This window comes from Pocillopora damicornis, chromosome 6 (genome assembly GCF_964200805.1).
Source record: "Pocillopora damicornis chromosome 6, jaPocDami1.2, whole genome shotgun sequence".
NCBI classification, from domain to species: Eukaryota; Metazoa; Cnidaria; class Anthozoa; order Scleractinia; family Pocilloporidae; genus Pocillopora; species Pocillopora damicornis.
The window spans coordinates 5,302,395-5,321,716 of NC_142675.1; the positions used below are offsets into that span (position 1 = coordinate 5,302,395).

At 36.8% G+C, this 19,322-nt stretch overlaps 1 long non-coding RNA gene across 3 annotated transcripts in view; it reads left to right on the forward strand.

The window, feature by feature from the left end:
• Positions 1 to 8,705: 8,705 nt before the first annotated feature.
• Positions 8,706 to 19,322, forward strand: part of LOC149043603 (uncharacterized) — a 42,883-nt gene continuing 32,266 nt past the window's right edge. Inside the window, exons 1-5 of one of the 3 annotated variants that reach the window (XR_016187918.1) lie at positions 8,706 to 9,427; positions 10,965 to 10,998; positions 11,240 to 11,313; positions 13,359 to 13,549; positions 13,757 to 14,308. This is a non-coding gene — a long non-coding RNA (uncharacterized LOC149043603). Of the gene's footprint in view, positions 9,428 to 10,964; positions 10,999 to 11,239; positions 11,314 to 12,766; positions 12,956 to 13,358; positions 13,550 to 13,756; positions 14,636 to 19,322 lie in introns of those variants that run through there. The other 2 variants (XR_016187919.1, XR_016187920.1) reach the window with 2 other exon arrangements.

The window sequence follows — 19,322 nt, forward strand, 5'->3', positions numbered from 1 at the left end:
ACCTATACGATATATTCCCAAGGTTAATTCTCATATTCACTTGAGTCTTGGGTATCTGATTTCAGGATTTTTCAAGAAGTTACAGAGTTACTGTGTACAAAATCACAGCCCTTGCTCTTGGAGCTGAGGTCAGAAAAATAGAAGATAAAAGTTATCCCGATGGCCACGATGAAACTACCATAAAGTTCTTAAAAGCTGCCATTCATTTCCTGCCAATGGCGCTGGATGATGGAGCCGATCTCACAAATGCTGTGTTTCTCTTCGCTCAGGCAGGGAAAGAGTTTGTCGTTAAGGCTGGAAGAGGTGACTGGGAGTATTATTTCTCCGAGGAAAATTCTAACCAGATTACTGGTAAATGCGTTCGCAAGCCCTGGTTGAGGTTCTTTTGGGACAAAGTCTCATCTGCTGTTTGCCGTTTTGGTGAAACACTGTTATCGCTCGGTGCAAGGTCCATCAGAGCCTTACCGGGGGTTTTCTAGAGTGACCCTATCTGATGGAATGTTACTAAAACTCATTAATACAGTAATGTTTATGACATACTCCCCTCTTCCAATAACTGATTTCTTTTGCACCTCCAATTTTCATCAGGGTAAAACTAATTTTTTTTACGTCAAGGGTAAGTAAAAAGCCCTTCAATAAGATTTTAGAGTGCTCAAATTCCTTTTGTAATTATCAAATTCAACTGAATTCCAATTACCCAGCATTGATACCACTTTCTTTCAAAGGTAGTAACATTTAAATAGAACAGAAAAATCAGAATACATATATATGATAAAAAAAAAGAGTAGTCCATAACGATTAGCGATAACATTCTGCAGATGAATAACTGTAACCCTTGGACGTACATAAAAATTAACTCACGCCCCAACTTTTTCTACAGGGGAGGGGTGGTTGGAACCCTTCCCTCCTTCAGAGTTACGTTGCGGTATTTTGAAAGGTTTTTACCTTATATAGATAGCTTGTTATGTCGTCTACGGCTATGATGTTAATATTATTGGACAGATATGCAAACGACGCTACCAGGGGCCGTAGATGTTATCCAATATGGCGGATCGTTTTAGTTTTTCATTTTCTACACTATAACTTTTGGCTTGTCAAAAGAACAGTAGCCATTGATCTTGACAAGAAAATACGACTTAGAAAACAAATAATAGGTTTACTGTAATTCCCTTTTCAACTGAAAAACCTTAAATTCTTTCGTAGCTCATATCAACCCTTAGACCACACCTCACTTTTTATTAGGATAATCGTAAACAAATGAATGAAAATGTGATATCTTTTAGGAGACTCGTCTCAAACAAGTTCATTCATTTGCCTCAAAGAGAAAACGATGCAGAATATTTGCTAGAAACCATTATGCAATTTTTATGAATCTATGTTTTGAGAGTAATAAACGATTTTAGCATGAAAAGTGCACTTAAAACGAGAAGAGTCAATGGCATCGAGCTTTTATCACTTCGTCTCATCAATTTTTATGTAAAGTCGTTAGTGCAATCACATCGTTTAGATGTATTCGAGGATTTTGATGGGTTTAAGTGTAATCTATCCATTTTTTTCTTATGTGGTTTGTGAAATGTGCGAATTTTTAATCTTTGGGGAACCGTCGTTGTTATTGCCGGGGGGTAAGGGGGTAAGGGGGTAAGGCGGATTTTGTTTGTGTCACAATATAATTTACTTGATTCCCCCTATCCCCCCCCCCTCCCCACTAAGGTTCCGTAGTTATCTTATGATCCCCCCTTAATCAGCAGTCAATTTTCTTTGGTCCTTCCTTTATCCTCTGTCAGCGAAGACCCTCCCCCCCTCCCCGCTCCCCCTCCACTCCCTCCGAAAACCACGTGATTCCCCCGAAAATGTTGAGATGTTCAACCGCCTAAAATTGGATTTTTTTATGTTATGGAGGCAACATTTAAATATTTTAATGTCATAAAGGTACTACTATCGAGACTCTCTTACAGGAGTTCTAAATCACGAGTCAGATGAGTCCACCAAAAGTTTGGTTAAAATGTGTTGGTAGGTTCTTAGATTACAAAGAGCGAAAATTTATCATAGCCTAGCATTTCTGTTTAACAAAATGTCACAAAATGTAGCAATAAACATAAACGTGTGATGGATCAGCTAAGGAGGAAGAAATCAGATTAACCCTTTTTGCCGATGACATGACTCGTTTTCTTAGAAATACTACGTCATATCACCGTTTAGTGGCGACTCTGAAGTCGTTTTCTAGATTCTCCAACCTCCAAGTCAATAAAGATGAGACTGAAATTTTTGCAATTGGTAGCCATCGTCTTGATCAAAGAAATTATTCTCATAAAGTACGAACTTCAGTTAAAACTCTGGGGATCGTTTTTGACTATATCGTCTCATCGAGGATGAAAGCGAACTTTGAAGCAGTTTTAAAGTCTATCAAAGATACAATAAATATGTGGAAACGATTTTGCATGTGTTGGATATCTAGTCGATGATCCTCGCACAGAGGGTGATGGTATTAAAAAGATTTACAAATAAAGATAATAACAGCTCTTGGAAAATAACATTGAATTACTTCCTTTCTCAGGTAGGGGTAGAATTTATTCTTAAGTGTCATTTTGATACCAGACAGTTACCTATCTACCTTCCGGCCTTTTATAAGGAGTGCCTGGACGCTTGGTCCATGTTAAGGCAACCTTCCATAGTTTCGTATGAAGATGTAGTTCACCAGGTTATATGGAACGATAAAAATATTACTGTCCAAAAGCTCTCACTTTTCGAAAAACACTTGCTTTCTAAAGGAATTGTTACGATCGGTGATCTCATTTCTGACACTGGAATCTTCTTAAAGAGTACTGTTAAGGTGTTACATACAAATTTATCTCCGATACTGACAACATTTTAAGTAAATGAGCGTCGTGGACGCGTATTATTAGACAAAGCGCTCAACATCTCCTTTCTCATACAGATGACATAATTTATTTGAAGTTGGGAGATTCTGAGGTAATGTTAGCAAAAGTCACACCCATATCGCTTCATAACGCGTTTAAAAGCAAAAAGCAAATCCCTCCAACTGCGCAAAAAAAATTTAAGGAAAAATTTCCACAGTTTCAGTTTGACTGGAATAAAAAATACTCCTTGCCTTTTACCGTCACAATTGAAACTGAAATTAGAGAATTCCAATATAAAGTATTAAATAATATAGTACTTATAAACGAAAGATTGTTTAGGTAGGGATTGTCGGATTCGCCTTTATGTACTTTTTGTAAACAAGAGGTTGAATCTTTCGAACATTTATTTTTCTATTGCAATGTTACAAAGGCTTTCTGGGAGGCTTTCACTTCTTGGCTTGGTGAATGTCTAGTTAACTTTCAAACATTTACGATAATGGATATATTTTTTGGAGTTTTCACTGCGGAAGAGGACTTTATTATTCTAAATCATCTAATACTGACATCTAAATTTTATATATGCAAGTGTAAATTGAATTCTAAGAATCCCTCCGTACGAGTTTATAAGGCCAAGATCGGGAAAATATACCAGGTAGGAATGAAGATGGCAGCAAAGCGGAATAAATTAGCTAAACAGTTTCAGAAATGGGATAAGCTTTTGCCACATATTGGTTTGTGGGATGGGTGTCGTTCAAACAATGCAGAGTAGCATAGGAAGTCAAACTTTATTGTAACGCATACTATTTTGCTATATACTACTAGTATGATACTGTAAGTAATTTACCGTAACACATTGAAAGTAGTGTAATATGTCGTAAAATAATGTGAATGTAGAGTATTGTGTAGGTAGTGGAAGTAATCTAAAGTAAGTCATCTACTGTAATCAAGTTGATTGTAAATTATACTTTGTTAGTAGTGTGTTCTCAATGAATTATTGTAAGTGACGTATTGTAACCGAGTCCTGTACTGTATTGTAAGTAGAGTAATGTTTTGTAGAATGCCAAAAAATAAAGAAATTACAAAAAAACTGCGTCTTACTTCCTGATTTCAGGATTATCCAAGAAATACCAAAATAGTTGTTAACAAAATCACATCTCCTATTCTGGGAGCTGAGGTTAAAAAAGTGGAAGATAGAAGACGTCTCAGTGAACATGACCGAACAAAAATAAAATTTTTAAAAGCAGCCATCAATTTCTTACCAAGATGGAGCCGACCTGAGAAGTGCTCTGTTCATCTTTGCACAATCAGGGATGGAATTTACCGTCAAGGCTGGAAAAGGCGACTGGGAATATTATTTCTCCGAAGACAGTATTAACAACATCGCTGATAAATGCGTTCGTAGGCCCAGGTTGCGGTCTATTTAGATTGGAATCACTTCCACTGTTTCTCGTGTATGCGGCCCATTGTTATCTCTCGGTTCAACATTTGCACTAGCTGCTGCCTAAACTTCTAGGACAATCGACTTTTATTTTTTCTTTAAGCTCGAGCATTTATTTTTCAGGAGCACACAGGAGTCATCTACGTCGGTTCTTCAAATGCTCACGGGATAAGTCATTTCGTTCAGACCAAAATAAAATTCAAATTTTTTTAGCTTCTAAAAATTACTCAGGTGATTATAGCGATCATGACAATCAATACAATTTCCTCAAATGTGATTGGTGCATTAGCAGCTTTATTTTCCACTAATCATTCTGTACAGTTATAATCCAACGGTGTAATCGGACAGCTGGCTGTAATCGGACACCTGTAATCGCACAGTTGAAGTAGTCAACAGTTGAAACTAAGTCCACTCAGTCCACCAATCACAGAATTGATCACAATACCCATAACAACAACTTCTTATCCAAGGAAAAACTGGGAAATGTCTAAAATGGAGAGATCTTTAACTTAAAGCACTTTCTCTATCAGAGATATTTATGTTAGATGTATTTTTTTTCGAAAATTGTAATGGTTATGATTAATTGGTAACAGGACTGTGTGTCGTCCAATTCTGTCTGTGATCATACTCTTGATTACAAAACGAATTTAACTGCACTCATTCCTATCGCCATTATTTCTCGCGCTCTGATTTGTCGAGGATTACGTGATATATCACTCCAGGCGAGTTGATTACAGAGAAGGGGTGCCTGACATCTCAGCCTTTTTATGGCGGATTCGCTTGGGTCACTCAAACACGTCCCAAATACTGTGGAAAATATGTCACGCCACGATTTTCAACATTTCCAAGGTTTTGCTATGAACATTAGAGCTAGGATTCATTCGGAACTGACTGTAAATACATTTAAGTTTTGAAGAAATTGTTTGTTATGGCTATATATATATATATAGAAGCCCGAGGAATGGTCAATACCTAGTCCTAATGAAGCTTCATGTAAATTTTCACTATTGTTAGAGAATGAGTACATTTCAAGACGCCAATATATATTCCTGTGACCTCTGTCTAAAGCCGACAAGAACCAGAATAACCGTCGGTGGCATGTAATCCGCTATCTTGAAATGATAAAAATAGCACCAAAATATCATGCTCTGACATACTATTTGTGACGAAAAGATTTGCTTACCAATGTCATATTTGACTTGTTATTTTCCATGATTTCAAAGAGCAAACGTTCTCCCGGCTCTACCCAACACCAGTTGACAAAAGTGTGTGAGAATGGTATCCAATTTTCATTTTCACTTTGGTGTAGAGCTGGAGGTTTTTCCCTTTAGCTTGAGGGCGTAAAATGCAATAAATCATTGATCACACAAATGTCAGTGTTAACTGATGAGGAGGATAATAGCTCATCAAAACAAAATGCTTCATTGGCTACATGATGTAAACAATCCAGTCGGAACAAAGCCTTGTGTTTGTGCGGCCGGTGGAGCAGTGAGTGATTTTTGTGCGACAAGCGTTAGAAACAAGTAAAGGGGAATATAAACGCGTCCTTCGTTGTACAATTTCATGACACTGTTTTCATTAAGCCAAAACGAAGCATCATGGGAAACGCAATTGGCAATAGAAGAATGGCTCCAGCAAGTGTGGAACTTCCTCTCAGATAAAGCATGCGAAAAATATTTAAGAAACTTAACAAAGAGCTGGACGAAAGTCGATTTCGTTCGATAGGGGCTAGGTTCGAATAAATTATGCTGTAAAAATTTAAGCATTCTGCTTTTGAGCGTCACTGCTGAAACATGGCATTTTGCTGAAAATTTTGCTAAGAATTTTTCGTTATGTTCAATTTAATAGCTTTTAAGAGCCCCCAAAACTCCCTCTCCTATTCCTAACACGAACAGATAAACCTTTCTGGGAATAAAAGGCTTACTGAAGTTCAGAACACAACATTTTACTGGATCAATTTTTTAAATTGCAAGCAAGAAATGAAGGCTCACTGTTAGGACATGACTCATGCTACAGAACTTATCTCTTGTTGAAATGTAATATCTAGGAAATTTTTGAGAAGCTTAGTCGATATGCCGGCATTATGTATGGGGTGTAATTACCATCAAAAATAAATGTTTAACTATGATGTCCACAATTTCAGTCATGACATTGAGATATGCAATTGTGCTATTCCAGTGTGACGTCTTAATATGCTATTTGGTTCTTGTTATGTTATCACATTTGACTATTTTGCTTTTGCAATGTGTTGATTTGTCACTCTACCTTGGCGTTCGGCTATTATACTTTGCTATTTTGCCATTGCATTCTAGTATTCTTCAATTTCGACATTGGGACAAGCAGTTTTGCTGTTGTGATTTGTCATTTTCATAGCGTGCGTTTCATTATGGTGTTTTGTCAAGGTAACATGCAGTTCGGCCTGACACTCAGAAACGAGTTTCGGGCAAGACAAATGAGAAAATGAAATTTCCCTTAACATTAACACTACTTGTGCAAACATTGTAGTGATATGAATGAGCGACAATCTGATATCAGCTTGAATACTATGTGTGTGATATGGATGAAGAAAGTGACTGTAAAGGCTAAGATTAAACAAATGGTAAAAGGCAGAGCATATACTACAGATATCTGTGGAAGCGGAAGAGTTAGCCAAGACCTAATACAGCTCCAAGAATTATTAAAACGTCCCAAGTGCATGCATAATGTAATAGTGCACGGTTCTAGTACTTACCATTATTCTTATAGTAAACTTGTGTGAAGTTATCTGAAATCCACCTGGGTGTCACAAGAACATGCTTGAAAATGTCTGCCACTTGCCTTTACAGTCACTTCCTTCATTCATATCACTACAATGTTTACACAAGTAGTGTTAATGTTGAGGGAAATTTCATTTTCATCAATGTTAATCACACAATAATATTGTACTTACAGCTCATCATCTTTGCAGCAGACATCCAAGTGCTGTCTGACAGAAGTTGCTTGAATCTTTAGGCTACAGTTAGTACAAGCAACCTTTGGAACATACCCAGAATTCCGCTTGACAAACAAATTACATGTGGTAGCCAAGCTGATATCAGATTGTCACTCACAAAAATGTTTTGAAGTTACCAAAAAGTGGCTCTAAGTATTAGGTTTGGAGGAAAATAAAACAAAACAGAAACACCTTATGGAGAGTTTGGTAGAGTGACTTGAGTGATTTATTGAAAAGTGTAACTATGCAGCTGCACTATTTTTTTCAGTCTCTACAACAATGGCACTTAGAAATTACACTTGTGAAAGTTTGATTAAATTAAGCTTACATAAGACCTGTACAGTGCAATCTGAACCAAGATCCCATCGAGGCGGTTTTAGAGGATTGCCAGGTGTGTAAAATTTTACAATAATTTCAAAATAATTTTTGAAATATTTGTTTAAAAAAGTTTTAAAAAAAATTAAAACTGAACTAGTGAGCAGCGCTGTGCGAACAGTAGTGTAAAACTTCTTTATTCTCTGACGCGTTTCGTCTAACTGTCATAATCTTCTTTAGGGAGTTTACAAGTTGACACTAAACGCCTATATTTATAAGCCATTGTTAGCAGCTATTGCGGGGGTCAATGACCGTAAGGGCTTGGCTGGACCTACGAGCAGGAATAGGCAAAGTTGTGAAAAATTTGAAAATTTCTTTTGAAAATTTTTTAGGTGAGGTGAGAAATATTTTCGGAAGCCATGGCTTCAGCAAAAAATTTTCCACTTTGAAAAATTGAAGCGGTTTTTTACAGATGAGCCTGGAAAGCAGTTGGCAAATTTGGTTAGGATGGCTCGTGTACTTTACACGTGTGGTTTATGTTATACTCATTCTTTCTCAAATTTAAGTGGTATAAATAGCTTGTCTAAAACAGTAGTGTGATACAATAGTAAACGAGATATACTCGTTCCAATACAGCGTCATGTGATGAACAGCCTTCATTAATTTTAGAACAAGTTTTATAAAATCAGTTTACTCTTTCTTGTTATAGCCGAAAATTGTTCGAAGATTGGTTGTACCATCACTGCAAACAGTCGAGGTACTTTGACATGATTCAGTGCGAGAGCTACTGCCACTGATTTGAGGTTTTTTCGGTTTGTTTTTTCTTTTTTTAGGTCTAGTGGAGTTGTTAGAAATTACCAAGCAAAATTAATCCGCCACTTTCTTCCTTTAGGTGTTGTACAAAAACAGATGAAGAGCCCGATGATGGATTTGTCCTTCATGTGAACAATAACCTGGAAAATCAGTTTTCCTCGATAGAAAACTCTCTCGATTACGGCCAAGCCATATTTCTCCAGCAGAGCACACTGTACGTGAATTAAAAACATCGGTCGCAGAGTCACGCAACATTGCGTGATTTTCCAAACGTGACATGCAGTTGCTGCATTATTTTAAAACTTAGAAACTGCATGGCCCTGCAGTAATAAAAGAGGGCTTGATTTGCAAGCACTGTAGACTTCAACATAAGAAGAACCTAATAAATTGCTCTTTCAGTTTTCATCTCAGTGTATAAATCATTTAGCCAGAACAAAAACAAAAATTAATATACGCATGAGTTGGAGCCATTCCTGTCTGCGGTTGAATACACGAATGGCTCCAGTCTCTGGTCGTCCGCCTGAACTGACTAAATGAGTTTTGTCAGCGGAGCTTCTCGGCGGATGACTTTTTCATCGCCGGAATATCGCTGAACGACCTCGCTGAACAAGATAGACTCTACCTTCTCTTCGTTATGTAAGTAGCCATTTACTTGTTTGACTCATTGGTGTTTTCACATTGGTTTTTCATTGTTCGGCTTCGAGACACGCGGTTAAGAGTACTCGCGAGCAAGGAGTTAAGATATAACTTATTAACTTTTAATATGTTTATCATCCAATCACAAGTCGGAGCCATTCCTGTATTAAGTCGCTTGTCGTGAACATCAGAGAGTGATGTGAACACATTACTATTACAATACTAAAATGGTTTATTAGTCGTTTTAGCCGGTTCTCAGCGGCAGAATTTCGCCAAAATTAGTATTTATTGCCATACGTGCAGGTAGTTAATTTTACAACATATTTTGACCAAGAGTTTCATTCAACTACATGTATCTAACCCAAGGTATCTTTCTGGACTGGAATGTCAGACATGGTATGTGTATTAACTAACTTTGCAGGTATAATTTTCAATAGTTTGTCTGAGTATGCCAGGGTAGCTGAGTGAGGCTGATAAATTACAGTGTTTTGCCTTTTTTTTTAATCTTAAACAAGGCCATAATTTGAAGCAATTTTGTCTTCATTCTTTAACTTCCAAGATCTGTTTGCTCATTCTCCCCTCTAGTTTCTAGAAATTTCCTTGTACATTTGTTGCAAGAATTTGTTGTTAGATCAAGATAATAACTTATCCTTTTGTTGGATATTGTAAAGATATTTTAGGAAGAAGTTAACTGTTAATCACATGTGGGAGTTTAAGGGTTAAACAGCATGATGTGATACACTGCTACCTAAATTTCACTGAAGTTTGAAATATCCAGGACTTTAGCATTCCCCACAAATTTTTTCAAACTGCAGCTTACTAGTTCTGCAGAGCAGTAGCAAAATACAACTCTGATGCTTATTTCACAATTTTGATAAGTACTAGTTAATCTTTCATTTACTCAGACTGAAGGGAAAATGAAATTATTCATTAACTTCAAAGGTGATTGATAAAGAAACCTTGAGACTTCACCTTACCCAGACTATTTTTTCCACAAGCCTGGTGTAACCTACATGCCAGCAATAAATTTTAGATGAGTTTAATTTCCTGATGACTGGACTGAACTCTTCCATCTATATGCCATTGCCAGTGGTTTCTAAGTAAAGTTTTACGAACATAATACATCAAGAATGGAATGACTTATTACAAGATTGGAAATAACATAGGAAAAACAAATAACAAGAATTATATATAACATAGGCAATACTAATAATATAGGAAACATGGGTCACTTGATGAAAGAGCAATTTAGCTGATGATTTTGGAATACATGGCTGGGATAACAATGCATTTGCAATTACCTTTTAACTTGAGCTCACACCTTTCTTATTTGCATGATCTGCGCAAAAGTCAAATTTATATGGCTAGCTGTGTGGACAGGGGCTGGGGGGGGGGGGATTGGTTTCAACACCTGGTGTCTTTCCTTGTCATTTTCTGAGCTGGAAGAAAATGTCTTGTAAGAAAGTTGTGCTCCAGGAACAACACCCCCCCCCCCCCCCCCCCCGGTCTTATCCAGAAGTTATTTTAGCTCCAAAGAAACTAATTCAACTCACATTTATGTGAATAAAAATATGTAATAGTTAATTTGCTGGGCAGAGTTTATTAAGCAGTGAAGATGATGACATATTGCCTGGAAACAAAAACCAAAAGAAAATCAGAAGAAGAAGAAGAAAAGAAAAAACATTATTAACTCAGGTAATGTTTAGGGTGAACACTAACAGTTTCAAAAGGAACAGATGTTGAGACTCTACACAAACTATTGCACCTCTGTTTTTGTTTTAATGGTGTACTGTGCTGCACAGTGTCCTTGTCACTTCCAAATGCAATTTGCATTATTACGAAAACATGATTTAAAATGATTCACATAATGATATGTACAACATCACAATGATGTCCTGACCCTATTTCTAAATTAATCTTATATCTTTGTTAGATTCTGATGAAGATCCTCTTCCTCTAAAAATCAGGTATGTGATTTGTTTTTTCAATTTTGTTCCATTTTATACAGTTGTAATTGACCTTTGACCCTAATATCACCCCTGAGTCAAGAGTCAAGGAAATGATCACGAACTATAGAAGCTCTTGATTAGTAAACAAAATCTCATTTTCAGCACCTTAGAAAATGTATAGAGAACAGTATGGAGAACATGGATACTGATGTCAGGTTGTATTCAGTACCTTGTTCTCTTTCACTCATCTCTGTTTCAGAAAAGCCACATCAGTAAAGAAGGAGGAGAGTTCAAAAGTTAAGAAAAGCAGAAGAGCAATCAGCTTGGACTCAGGTAAGGAAATTATGTCTACTTATTGAAGTTACCTGATACTTTCTACATGAAAGGTGACGTGGAGACTTTATCTTCACAGGAATTGTGATTTCATCTTTTTTGTGTAATTATGTATATTTTTAATTTTTATAGGATTAACAGCTTTTATTAACAGGTTGGAAAGAGTGAAAATATGAATTTGGTTTAATTTTTTTCTTTGGTTTTATTTATCTTCAAAACATGGGGTCTTGAATTTCATGTGAATGTGAAAATGTTTTGGATACTTTTCATGTGAAATAAGATGATCAAATATTTTTACGTGACTGAGGTCAACACAAGGGTTTTTAGCAGACTCTGCTTATTAGTGACCTTTAGATCCGAGAACTGCAGATGTCTATGACAGCCTTCATGACTGAGGGGGGACTGGGAAGAGGTTGCCATTGCAAGGCGTGAAAAATCCTTAAGAGACCAAGTCAAAGGCAGCATTGTTTACATATTTTAGATTTTTATCAGAAAGTACTTCAGTCATGGCTTCATTTAGAAAGATTAGTAGCATTCTTCTGCAAAGTTTTGATAATGGTGATATATCAGAGGAAAAACTCCTTCTTTATGATGTTAACACATCTAAAAACCCAGATGTTCCTTATGAAAGTTATGGGAAATTTGACCTTAATGATATGGATGACAGTCAGTGTTTATCCGATTTTTGTTTCCATAAGAGTGACCTTCTCGTCCTCCCTGAGGCCCTACATCTTCCTAACTACTTTACAATTGTCAAAAAGGAGCAATATGTGATGAAAGACCTAACAATAAAATAAAAGCAAGTGTACAAAACAAAATCAAGAAACATATGCCTGAAATTGCTGGAAACTACATTCATCTTGCACACAGCAAAAAGTCAGGCTATGACTTAGTTTTGTTTTATCTAGAAGTTTTATGATAATTTGAGACTGCTGCTGCTGCATTAGCGTGAACCACTTCTGAAAATTTTGCATTTGTTCTTGTTGCTGTTTAGTTTGCTGCAGCATGACAAGCATTAAATCCTTATGTTGCTTTTTCGACTGCTCCTTCTTCTTACTTTCAGCCTCTAGTTGCTGCTTCTGCAGCTGCATTTCTTCCATTTTCCATTTCTGCACAACATTGTTCTTTTCTCGCAAATATGCCATTGTGTCACTACCACTTCTTCAACATTTTGCTCTTGCTGCTGTTTCACTCTCTACCCCATCTTTCCTTTGTCTTTTCTGTGTCTTGCCAAGGTTTTCTAGAGCTCTGTATCTTATTTCTGCTGCTTTGGCATTATCAACGTTCTTTTTGTCATTTTGCATTGTTTCTTCAACCACAGCTTCTTTTTCTAGTATCTCCTCTAGTGCTTTTTCAACATCACTCAAATCTGTATCTATTCCACTTGCCTTTTCTTCATCTCGCATCTTTTCTCTAAATTTGTCGCTCTAAGGCATTTATTGTTCTCTGACAGATCGCTTCGTCACTGTGAACTGGGGATGTTGAAGGCTGTTCAGATTGTTCGCTATTTTGCTCCAAATGTGGCCCCTTGCAATACTTCCTTTCTTTGCCTTGAATGGTTCGAGAACAAGAATCTCCTGACAAAGAATATTGTCATGTTGTTCAGTCCACTCCGTGTTGGTTCTAAAGACAATGATAAACTGTTAGTGCTTATTCTTTGTTTGTTTGTGTTGTATGTTGTTTGTCTTTTTTTTTTAATGCAAGCAGAACCCTTTTTTGTTCACCAAATATGCAAGACACTATCACAAACATAAGTAATCGAGAGATTTTTCTAAGGGTAATTCATGTTGAGTTTCACCACATTTATTGTTAAAAACTTGAAGAAAAGAGAATAAGAGAACTTACTAAGCAATATTCTTGGCACTCATGTCGGCTGCAGCCATGACCTGTTTAGTGGAGAAGGAAAAAAACATGTTTTTTGCAAAATCAGGTCCCAGAAGAGTATTCAAATGAATTAAAAATGTTATTGACTCCATAATGCGCAAAATATTCAAAATTATAAAAGATATTTTATAAAAACACTGTAATCAACTCACGTTTTGTAGGAAAAGGCAGACTAGTTGTTTTGACGTCACGGACAACACAGCTACAGCGGGAATTTACAGGAAAGGACAACCGGAAGTAGATAGACATGCATTCAAACTTCTGCCCATCATTATAGACATCCGCCATCCTTGGATTTTAATGTCTCTATTGATGGAGTGGGAGGGCTGGATAAAGAAATATTTAATGTGAGGTGAGCTTGAGGTACATGTACAGTAAGATGATGTCAGTTTTTTTTAACATCGCATGACCTCTAACATTGCTTATGTATTAGCTTGCTGACAAAAACAAAGCCATCTGCTTCATTCAGGGTTCAGCACACTTACCATTAGACCACTATGCCTCAAATAGAATTTGAATATTGTAGCACTTGACTTATATTCTGATGTGGTGTCTACAGATGAGGAAGAAGTTGTGCCCAGCAAATTAAAAGAGTCTGCTAACCAGACTGACAAAGTAGCTTCTCAAGAGGTCCAGCAAGTTAAAGAGAGGTATCATCCATCATTCTCTTTCATTATATTTAACATTTCAGTACCAAACCATGGTACTCATTTAGAACATAAGAGATTGCTCTGGAGAATCATCTGGCTTCTTCTAAAATTATCCAGCTAAATTTTTTTTTGTCTATTTGTTTGTTTTTTCCTTTCTTCCATCAAGCATTGAGAATGTTAGACCTGTCATAGGACACTGCTCTTATGCTTTAACCCTTTGACTGTGAAGAGTAATTAGCATCTAATTTCTCTTTACAATATTCCCCCTGAATCAAACATCTATATGCATATATTGCTTTTTTCATTGAAAGTAGGTTATTTAAATGGCCTTCTTTCACTAGAGCTTCTTTTTGGTGAAAGATGATTTATGAAAATTTACTGTGGATTGTTTGCTTTTCCGGTTTCTCCAAAATTTTAACTTTTAGATAGGCACAATGTTGCACACAGGTGTCAAGGCTAAGGTCACAAGAATAAAGGAAATGATCACCAACTAAGCTCTTGTCTTATCGTTTAATATAGTTTGTGCTGACTATTTCTGAGAATGATGTTCGTCGGTGGTCATGTTTGGATGTGCTTGATGGACTTGTATAAAAAATGCATTTGACCAGTTTAAACAAGAGATTTAACTCTGCAAAGACAGTCAGCTCATTGCCCACAAGCCCACTAATAGGGTAATTAAGAGCGTGCACAAGGGTGAGTAAAAGAGAGACAAGTTAGTTAGGCATAGAAAGTAAAATGCAGTAGAGGAGAACTAAGAGTCTTGGTGTCTCCTGATTGTGTTGGTCTTCTCAGAAGCTAGTTTTCCCCGTCATTGCATCTTTACAGAAGGTTAAACAATGGAAAACTGATAAAGTTACTCGGACACCCAACAACGAGAATGTTGCCAAAGTCGAAATAAAAATGAAGAAAGTCTTTAAGCAAAAGGAGAGGCGTAAACATATTTTTATATTGTTTACTCCACTTTATTTGATTATTAATCGCGAGAAATGTATAGAAAACCCCTGCATGCAATGACGGTTCATATCTTTTTCTTACTTAACCCTTTAACTCCCGTGAGTGACCAAGAGAGAATTTCTCCTCACCAAATCAATACAATATCAAACAGACAAGTGATGAGAAAAAAATATTTCAGCTAGGGGAATTGGTTGCATTCCATACTCCACAGCCAGGCACTGAATCAGCCTTCGAGCAGGCTCTTCCGCATTCATGCTCTTGGCTATAATTTCTAATTTGAGAAGCCTCTGCTGTATATTCCAATCTTTGTCAATGAAGCGAACGATAATTGCCAACGCTTCTCCATCAAAGATCACAGAAAAAGCACTGTTGGCAGCTATTTCGGATTTCACAAAGTCTATCTCCTTCTGACGAATCATGGGAATGAATTCTGCTAGATGGTTCCGAGATGTCAAGCGATGACCATATTTTTCAAGAAATGGTCGCAAACTGTCGACTTTTAAAAGGGGAATACCTGCCTTCAGTAGAGTTTCCACAAGCTCATATCGATAGAGCCTCATGTCTTCAGGTAATGAGGATCCTTTTGCTCCTCCGCTTGTTATAAGGAAGAGACTTTTATCATTCTATTTTGTGATCAGCATTTGTCATGTTCTGCTTGCATTTAAATACTATCCTGAATCAGGTGTAGTCTCCAGAATCACGTTTGAATCTAAACTATGATGGAACTAGTAAAATAACCATCGAAGGCCATCTTAGATTAAAAATTTGAAATACGTCTTCGGGTCAGTTTGGCAAGGAAATTGGGGATTTAAGATCCAGGACTGTAAATATTATAAATGAATGAGGAGACCAGATATAGGAGTTTCGTCAGTTGGATTCGAAAAGACAGATCGGAAAAGCTAGATAAGTTAAATTAACCACGGAAACATATTTTCCAAAATTCCGATTACAAGAAAGTCTTAACGAAAACTGTGTTACCACGCAATACATACTAAATAAAAAATGATAACTAATTGAACATTTCTCAGTTATCTTGAAAATTGATAAGTCTTTAAAAAAGTAAGAAACATTTAAAAAGTGCAAGCGAAATTAAAAACAGGTTTGTAAAAACATGAGTGGAAGACAGATTTGATATTGGTAATTTTCACCTATTTATTTAGGATCGTATGTGTGTGATAATTATAACTATCCTGTCAATGTTGCCTTATCTGCGCGTAGAAAGTGTCTTGAATCGGGAGATTGTTTAGGGCAAAACATATTTTAATTTAGAAATATTTACTTTTCTTTCTCAAGGTATTAATTTTCGTCATTTTCCATCACTTCCAACCATCACTCACCAGGTTTCAAGAGAAGAAGATAATAGGATTGGTTCCGTACTACATACAGTCGACTTTTCACTCTTTTGATTACACTGAAAAAAAAAAAGAAAAAAAAAACCGAAAAACCTGAAGAACTAAGGTTCGAGTCCTCGCCTGGTTATAATATTATAATATTTCCATTTCCTTGGTCCCGCCCTCGTGAAAAATGGCTTCAATCTTTTTCCAGAAACGTTTTTGACTGATCTATGCGTCCGATGCAGATGTTAGCAGACGTTATAATTTGCATATCTTGGGACGAGAGGAAATAAATTTGTAGATGGTCGGTGCCAACAACAGCAATTCGTAATTTCAAGTTTTCCACATCCTTGTAGATGATACGAAAGTTTTAAGAACAAAAACGTGCTACACGAAGCACGGCCTAGTGTGACACTATGAGTTACTACTGAAGAGACCCACGGCAATATTTATTTGTTTAAATGTTGTTTAGGGATGCCAACGAGGAGTCTGTCCTTAAATTGAACATTAGTAAAAACTAATCCAAATGAGTGTGATTTATCTTGTTATACAAAGCTATGGCGGAGTTAGTATAACGAGTGTTTATCAGGTGTATAACTTAACAGAAAATGCTGTCAGACATAGAAGTCTTTTTCGTATTTTTGTTTTCTGTGTCGTTTTGTCACCTGTGTTGATAAACCTGTGTCATTTCAACACTGCACGGCCACAATTTTATGTTACGTAAAACCTATTTCTTATGTCTCTACCATGACTAGAAGCTCCTCCAATTTCATTTCCCATAACAAAGTAAGACCACAATCCGCGACTCAGAGCAGCCCCTCTGCAACAACTTCCGCTAGCTTGTCAATGAACTAACTATACAGTAATAGGGGTATTCTACTCGAATCTCCAACCTAACATGTACACAGATCGCGAAGAGGTGTCTAGGTCAGTTTTATTATCATCTACGTAGGCATCGTCGCTTGACGCTTTTCGTCGCACGGTTCAACCGTACCTGTACATGCGTCTTTTTCATCTCTGGTTTGCTCAGCTATCATGTCACATGAGATAAGTGTCATTTCATTTATCGAGCTCCAGTGACTATCACACGGTACTTTTAAAGCTTAAACCTCTCCCCTCTGTGCTCATTTTTGCTAGCATTTTAAACTGAACAAACAAGGCAGCCACAGGGCTCCATGCCGGCAAAATACACTGAACCTGATTCAGTTGTGGATGGTAAGTGATGTAAGCCTCATTCGTTTAATGTAATTTGATCCAAACATGACTCTCATATGCCGTAGGTAAGTCTCTTTATGATATTCATACCATGAGCTTATCTTTTTTGTGGAAATGAAAATGTCACTAACGATAGTTGAAATATAGTTTAGTTTCTCGGCCGGATTTTCTTGTTATGTCGTCTACTTCCTGATACCACAATCATTCCTCAATCATACAAATGCTAAGTTCAAGAAAACGATTCACGTGCCGCTCTAACTATGGAAACTTGAAATTTTTCGCCTTGTTTAAGCTGAGCTGGTGCTTATGTTCCAAGTTTATTCCAACACTTACTCAACCATACGACCATTAGCGGCGAAGGGCCAAACTGGCGCAATATCTTGTTTAAATTTAATGTCTCCTGTAAGATAGATTATTATGCTGAAGATCCTATGTCAATTTGCATCTGAACGAAAGAGTGTTCATGCAGAATTTTTTTTTACTGAATTAGCTTTCGTTCTCACCGAGTTTTCTCTTTTACGCCTGAATAAAAAGTAAAGAAACCTTCCGTACGTTTTTGTCTTCAAAAAGCTGACGATAAATAATTGCGTGGACGTAGCTGTTCAGTGTCAAATTATTTCGCAGATGCTGGTTTTGAAGATAATTTTTCAAAAAAGCATTTCCTATACTTATTGTATAGCGCCAAGCAAAAAAATTTTATTCTGGCTGCTTCTATTGATATCAATGCGACATGATCTTGACAAAAACTGAAAAAAAAGGCTGTCTTCCTAAACTTGAATCATTAGGAATTGAATTCGTTCAGGAAATGTAAAGCTGCAAAGCGCCGCGTCAAAGCGCTCTTCCCATCAAACATTAATTGAACTATTTTATTAACAGTCAGGCTGATAAAGACTCTTGAGGAAATGTAGAAACTGCACCTTTAAACATAAAGGCCAAAGTTGACTACAGATTCTTGAAGTCAAATTAAAGAAACAACGATTGGAAACTATATCAATTAATTCATGAGAGAGAGCTTTTCGTTTGTGCTCTATTAAACAAGTATTTACTCAGGCACTGTCTTGAGGGGCGTTAAGCTACCGCGTTTAATCGTAGGACAAAATCGGCAAATCGATGTCGCATTTTCATTAATAAGAATAAGTACGGCGCAAATAAAACTCTATAAGAATTTATAGTTTTGGTTTTGGCGCGGACTTTACTCCTGTGGTTGCTTCGCTTCAAGAATACATTCTTCTGAAAATAAAGTTAATTCATCGTCCGCTGTTTCAGCATGACAGCACGCATTGCAGAAACGTCTCATTATTTCAATGTCATGGACCTGTCAAAAATACATGGAATCATTTGCATGCAATTAAACTTCGATAAGAGGGCTATGAGGTAAAAATAAAATTGACCTGAAGGTGACGATTCCATAACGGAATTTTGACATTAAAGTGATCCGAAATGTGACGTGTGCTTTCCCATGATTATGCAGGCTATGAAAACACACTTTAGGGAAACAAATTTATGAGGAATTTGTCTCCACTTTTTGTGCATTGTTACGATCAACCATCGTGGAATTCTAAATAACAAGCCTTGCGTCCCAAGACGACATTGACTTAAAGCTAAATTATCATTTTTGTATTAAACTTAAATGCGTGTTATTTGCCCAGTGCATTATTTTTCGTCGAACTAATAGAGCCCACTGAAGATCTGTCATTGATTCACAGCTGCTCATGATCACGAACAAACCGACAAATTCACGAAGAAGTACAATGACATAGGTAGAACATAATTTCGCAATTTCCCCAGATTTCCTTCACTTTCCAACATTAAAATTGTTCATTCTACCGAAGGCAACTTTCTCTTTGGTTCGTCACACTGTTCTTGAGACCACGTGGCTAATTACTCCCTAAAATGAGTTTTAAAATACGGAGCACCTGCCTTAAGACTCGCGAGAAAGTACAAAATCTCCTTTTAGAGTTAATCTTGAATT